The sequence below is a fragment of the Oncorhynchus kisutch genome, linkage group LG29 (assembly GCF_002021735.2).
Source record: "Oncorhynchus kisutch isolate 150728-3 linkage group LG29, Okis_V2, whole genome shotgun sequence".
Classification (NCBI taxonomy): Eukaryota; Metazoa; Chordata; class Actinopteri; order Salmoniformes; family Salmonidae; genus Oncorhynchus; species Oncorhynchus kisutch.
The window spans coordinates 37340449-37347401 of NC_034202.2; the positions used below are offsets into that span (position 1 = coordinate 37340449).

The following is a 6953-nucleotide window of genomic DNA, read 5'->3' on the forward strand; positions in this document are numbered from 1 at the left end:
CAGAACAGTGAACAGGGTACAGAACAGTGAACAGAACAGTGAACAGGGTACAGAACACTGAACAGGGAGGGTAAGAACAGAGGCAGGAGAGATGAGGAGGGTACAGAACAGAGACAGGAGAGATGAGGAGGGTACAGAACAGAGACAGGAGAGATGAGGAGGGTACAGAACACTGAACAGGGAGGGTAAGAACAGAGACAGGAGAGATGAGGAGGGTACAGAACAGAGACAGGAGAGATGAGGAGGGTACAGAACAGAGACAGGAGAGATGAGGAGGGTACAGAACACTGAACAGGGTGGGTAAGAACAGAGACAGGAGAGATGAGGAGGGTACAGAACAGAGACAGGAGAGATGAGGAGGGTACAGAACACTGAACAGGGAACAGAACAGAGACAGGAGAGATGAGGAGGGTACAGAACAGAGACAGGAGAGATGAGGAGGGTAAGAACAGAGACAGGAGAGATGAGGAGGGTACAGAACAGGGAACAGAACAGAGACAGGGGAGATGAGGAGGGTACAGAACAGAGACAGGAGAGATGAGGAGGGTAAGAACAGAGACAGGAGAGATGAGGAGGGTAAGAACAGAGACAGGAGAGATGAGGAGGGTACAGAACACTGAACAGGGAACAGAACAGAGACAGGAGAGATGAGGAGGGTACAGAACAGAGACAGGAGAGATGAGGAGGGTAAGAACAGAGACAGGAGAGATGAGGAGGGTGCACCTAAAGAGACTAGGAATGAGTGAATGGTAGAAGAAGAAAAACTAATCACAGATTGATGGGAAAGAAAGAGGTTGGGGGTTTAACAAAATAATTTATCGAAAGAATGATAGCAGGAGAGAAATACAAAAGAATGAAAAGAGAGAGGGAGAGAGAGGTGTGGGTAAAGAGAGAGAGGTGTGGGTAAAGAGAGAGAGGTGTGGGTAATAAGAGAAAGAGGTGTGTGGGTAAAGAGAGAAAGAGAGGTGTGTGGGTAAAGAGAGAAAGATAGGTGTGTGGGTAAAGAGAGAAAGAGAGTTGTGTGGGTAAAGAGAGATGTGGGTAATACGAGAAAGAAAGGTGTGGGTAAAGAGAGGTGTGGGTAAAGAGAGAAAGAGAGGTGTGTTGGTAAAGAGAGGTGTGGGTAAAGAGAGGTGTGGGTAAAGAGAGAAAGAGAGGTGTGTGGGTAAAGAGAGGTGTGGGTAAAGAGAGAAAGAGAGGTGTGGTTAAAGAGAGGTGTGGTTAAAGAGAGGTGTGGGTAAAGAGAGGTGTGGGTAAAGAGAGAAAGAGAGGTGTGTTGGTAAAGAGAGAAAGAGAGGGGTGTGTTGGTAAAGAGAGAAAGAGAGGTGTGGGTGAAGAGAGAAAGAGAGTTGTGGGTGAAGAGAGGAAGAGTTGTGTGTGTGAAGAGGAAGAGAGTTGTGTGGGTGAAGAGAGGAAGAGTTGTGTGGGTGAAGAGGAAGAGAGTTGTGTGGGTGAAGAGAGGAAGAGTTGTGGGTGAAGAGAGGAAGAGTTGTGTGGGTGAAGAGGAAGAGAGTTGTGGGTGAAGAGAGGAAGAGTTGTGTGGGTGAAGAGGAAGAGAGTTGTGGGTGAAGAGAGGAAGAGTTGTGTGGGTGAAGAGGAAGAGAGTTGTGTGGGTGAAGAGAGGAAGAGAGGTGTGGGTGAAGAGAGGAAGAGTTGTGTGGGTGAAGAGGAAGAGAGTTGTGGGTGAAGAGAGGAAGAGTTGTGTGGGTGAAGAGGAAGAGAGTTGTGTGGGTGAAGAGAGGAAGAGAGGTGTGGGTGAAGAGAGGAAGAGAGGTGTGGGTGAAAAGGAAGAGAGTTGTGGGTGAAGAGAGAAAGAGAGGCGTGGGTGAAGAGGAAGAGAGACGTGGGTGAAGAGGAAGAGAGTTGTGGGTGAAGAGAGAAAGAGAGGCGTGGGTGAAGAGGAAGAGAGTTGTGGGTGAAGAGAGGAAGAGTTGTGTGGGTGAAGAGGAAGAGAGTTGTGTGGGTGAAGAGAGGAAGAGAGGTGTGGGTGAAGAGAGGAAGAGTTGTGTGGGTGAAGAGGAAGAGAGTTGTGGGTGAAGAGAGGAAGAGTTGTGTGGGTGAAGAGGAAGAGAGTTGTGTGGGTGAAGAGAGGAAGAGAGGTGTGGGTGAAAAGGAAGAGAGTTGTGGGTGAAGAGAGAAAGAGAGGCGTGGGTGAAGAGGAAGAGAGGCGTGGGTGAAGAGGAAGAGAGTTGTGGGTGAAGAGAGAAAGAGAGGCGTGGGTGAAGAGAGAGCGGGAGAGGTACAGTGCATTTGGAAAGTATTCAGACCCCTTCACATAGACCCTCAGACTACGAGACACAAGATTCTCTGGTCTGATGAAACCAAGATTGAAATCTTTGGCCTGAATGCAGTGTCACATCTGGAGGAAACCTGGCACCATCCCTACTGTGAAGCATGGTGGTGGCAGCATCATGCTGTGGGGATGTTTTTCAGCAGCAGGGACTGGAAGACTAGTCAGGATCAAGGGAAAGATGAACAGAGCAAAGTATAGAGAGATCCATGATGAAAACCTGCTCCAGAACACTCAGGACCTCAGACTGGGGCGAAGGTCCACCTTCCAACAAGACAACGACCCTAAGCACACAGCCAATACATCGCAGGAGTGGCTTTGGGACAGGTCTCTGAATGTCCTTGAGTTGCCCAGCCAGAGCCCGGACTTGAACCTGATCAAACATCTCTGGAGAGACCTGAAAATAGCTGAGCAGCAATACTCCCCATCCAACCTGACAGAGATTGAGAGGATCTGCAGAGAATAAGGCGAGAAACATCCCAAATACAGGTGTGTCAAGCTTGTAGCGTCATACCCAAGAAGACTCGAGGCTGTAATCGCTGTCAAAGGTGCTTCAACAAAGTACTGAGTAAAGAGCCTGAATATATGTGTAAATGTGACATTTTAGGTCATTTTTTTTATACATTTGCAAACTTCTCTAAAAACCTGTTTTTGCTTTGTCATTATGGGGTATTGTGTGTAGATTGATGAGGGGAAAAAAACAATTAAATCCATTTTAGTATACGGCTGTAGCGTAACAAAATGTGGAAAAAGGCAAGGAGTCTGAATACTTTCCGAATGCACTTTATGTGTGGGTGAAGAGAGACTAATTTATCACCGACCTCAACCCAGAGTCTCAGAGCCTTCACAGTCAGCCCACTAACAGCTCTCTCAGACCACAGTAAAATCACAGTGTATCTGAGAAGAGCAGAACCCAACCATGAAGCATCACGGCCCAATACATTACATGGTACTAAACAGGCCTATATGGATGGATTGCAAACAGTACAGACATCTTCCCACAAGCAATTAGTAGCCAAAAAATACAATCTCTCCTGGACAACTTTTTAGCCTTAACATTCTCCTGCAGCAATGAAGGTGGACATTTGGCCGTTTATAACATAAAATTTATATTTAACAAATTAGCCTCCTTGGCTAATATAAAGAAACAAAATAATAGATAATGAAAAATGGTTAGATAATGATTGAAGAAATGTAAGGTCATTGAGAAATATATCTAATCAAAAACCAGACAACACAAATAGTCACCTTTTAATATGGGGAAACACTGAAGCAATACAAACACCACTTTAGAAATCAGCTGGATGGAATTGAGGAATCTATTCGCCTTATTCTGGAACATCACAGTGATCTTGGGAGTTAGTTGCAATTGTGTTTCTATTTCCGGCAACATTCGTGCGACGCTAGCGCGTGCTAGTGGTGGGAGGTGAAAGCGGAACTTTTAGTTGAGAAATTGATAGTTTTACACTGACAGGACCGCACAAAATCCTAAAACTTGCTAGCTAATTTAGGACACCTCCCATAGGACAAATTAGCTAGCAAGTGCAAGCTAACTAGCTAAATTGGCATAAATGTTTAATGCTTATCGACCGGTTCCCATTAATGTCATTGGTTCAGAGTTTGTTTTGATATTTTAACCTGCGTGTCGTGATCACGTTTGGTGTAGGGGGACAAAATAAATCTATGCACGATGTTGGGTTCCGTGTCAGCCTAAGGCTTGAGCAGTTTGCCTGCTCTCATTTTGTGTCTCCCTCCCTCTCTTCTAAGCACAGTCTCATAATAGCACAATTTATTTCCTCTACAACTCAATAAAACATTCCCATTTTATATATTTTTAATTGTTATGATTATTAAATATTATAAGAGCATCCATGCAGTATGGTGTTTTATTGTATGGTTTTGTTATTAATTGTCCATTGACTTGCTTAACGAGCCATACTGATTTCTTAACAGATGAGACAACAGGCTCAAGTGTTCATCAAATTGAAAATTTGGGGATTGGCCAACACAGATAGAAGGAATGGTTCTGCCTCCAGAGAAGGATGCCCAAACCCACTGGGAAGACCCGTCTCTAAGTGATCACAACTACAACTCAGGTGATCATGTAGAGCTCACTACCTGTGAGGCAGGGACACAGTGCCCAGCAGCACCTCTCCTCAAAACCCTGCTGAGGAACGAAGCACTCTGTCCACTGCATACAGGCTTGTCTCTTGCTACCTTTCCTACCCTGACGGAACATCTTCTAACCCTCTACAAAGGCAGCTTTCAGTTAGACCTGACAGACCAACTTCCGATGACACTGATGAAGCTGAAGCTCAACTTGCTGCAGCAGTACCTAGCAGAAAGGTTTGGTGTTTCCCAGAGGATTGTCAGTCGAGTGATTAGTTATTGGGATTGACACGATGGAAGGGAATCTCAGGGAGTACATTCCATGGTTGCCAGGGGAGACCATCCGTGTTAGAATGCCACAATGTTTTAAGAACCACTACCCAGGAACAACTGGCATGATTGACTGCTCAGAAACTGCTTTACAGAAGTGTAAGAATCTGGATTCAAGGGGGGTCATTCAGCCATTACTACGCCCAGAACACTACCAAGTACCTGGTGGCCATTGCACCTGGTGGTCTACTGATGTTTATCCCCTCAGCATATGGAGGTAGATTTAGCGACAAATATATAACATCAGATTCTGGGGTCCTGGAGTACCTCTGTCCAGGTGATGACGTCATGGCTGACCGGGGCTTCACATTCCGTGATCTGCTACAGGAGTGGAAGGTCAAATGAACAATTCCAGCCTTCACAAAAAGAGGCGCGTAGCTGTCAGAGGAGGACACCACATCTACAAGGCGGAGAGCTAACGTGAGGGTTCATATGGAATGCTTAATTCAAAAGGCTCAAACGGTTTAGAATCATCTCACAGACAGTGCCAATCAACCTCTCATCTAAAATGGACAAAACACGTGCATGGTGATATCATTCAATAAAATGCTGAATGAACTGACTAGTCACATGCCATTTACAAGGTCGATTTCCAAATATGAATTAAAGTTGTAAAAAGTTACGTTAAGTAAATGTCAATTCATTTTATAACAACTTGACTTAATTATTTGTTTTACATTACTCATGAATATGAATAAAAAACAAAGCCATAAAAACAAATTCCAAAATACTGTGACAGGTGATGCATTAACCTTTCTAGCGCAGGCGTTCCGCAAGCGACCCACCTCGACAACATCCGGTGAAATTACAGAGCGCGAAATTCAAACAACAGAAACATAAATATTTAACATACATGAAAATACATGTGTAATACTTAAAAATAAAGCTTAACTTCTTATTAATCCAGCTGCTGTGTCAGATTTCAAAAAGGCTTTACGGTGAAAGCACACCATGCGATTATCTGAGGACAGCGCCCAGCATTCAAAACCATGAAAAACATTTTTCAACCAGGCAGATGCGACACGAAAGTCAGAAAAAGCGATATAATAAATGCCTTACCTTTGAAGATCTTCTTCTGTTGGCACTCCAAAAGGTCCCAGTTACATTACAAATGGTCCTTTTGTTCGATAAAGTCCTTTATATCCATAAAAACTCAGTTTAGCTGGCGCGCTTCAGTCAATAATCCACCCAGTTTCCCTCCATCAAAATGCATACAAAATGAAACCCAAACGTTACTAATAAACTTATCCAAACAAGTCAAACAAGGTTTATAATCAAACCTTAGGTACCCTAATACGTAAATAAACAATACAATTTAAGACGGGGAATAGTATGTTCATTACCGGAGATAAATAACAAAGAAACCGCTTTCCTCCACGCGCATGAAAACACAACAGCCAAAATGGGAGCCACTTAGAAAAACTACAACTTCTAGCTATTTTTTTCCCCAAAAAACAGCCTGAAACGCTTTCTGAAGACTGTTGACATCTAGTGGAAGCAATAGGAACTGCAATCTGGGAGGTTTTCAAACTTATAATAAAAGTGACGGCCATTGAAAACAGTGGTAGGCTGAATCTTTTTTGGGGGGGATGGTTTGTACTTGGGGTTTTGAGTGCCATATCAATTCTGTTATACTCACAGACATTATTTTAACAGTTTTAGAAACGTAAGACTGTTTTCTATCCAAATCGACCAATTAAATGCATATCCTAGCTTCTGCATACCCTGGCCTGAGTAACAGGCAGTTTACTTTGGGCAAGCTTTTCATCCGGACATCAAAACAATATGTTAATAGTAACTGCAAACAGGAGAGACATCTGACTACATACTCTATACAGAGCTGCATATATTTGTCACTCAGTGACAATCTGCCTGCCTGATTCTCCTCAACAATAAATGGCAGCATGTGTGTTGAGTAGAATGCCTTCAACCGCAGAACAGCCTCTGCACAGGACTGTGCATCATAGGGAACAGGGATGACAACTTGTGTGGGACGGAGTCCAGATGAGCACCTTACTTTTCTCTCAGTCCTATGCAAAACATACCAGTTTGCACCTGCATGTAGTAGCCACGTGGCCCATGTGGTTGCATTTGGGGTGTGCCCTCCACCACCTTCACATCACAGGCTTACCCATTGATGACATCAACTAGCGAATCACAGCCCTTCCCTATGACAGGACACTTGATTATCCGACAGCTCCTTGGAGTTCAGCACTCCCGCCAG

At 44.2% G+C, this 6953-nt stretch overlaps 1 pseudogene; it reads left to right on the forward strand.

The window, feature by feature from the left end:
* The first annotated feature begins 4310 nt into the window (after nucleotides 1-4310).
* LOC116358263 (uncharacterized) lies at nucleotides 4311-5261 on the forward strand (annotated as a pseudogene).
* The last annotated feature ends 1692 nt before the right edge of the window (nucleotides 5262-6953 follow it).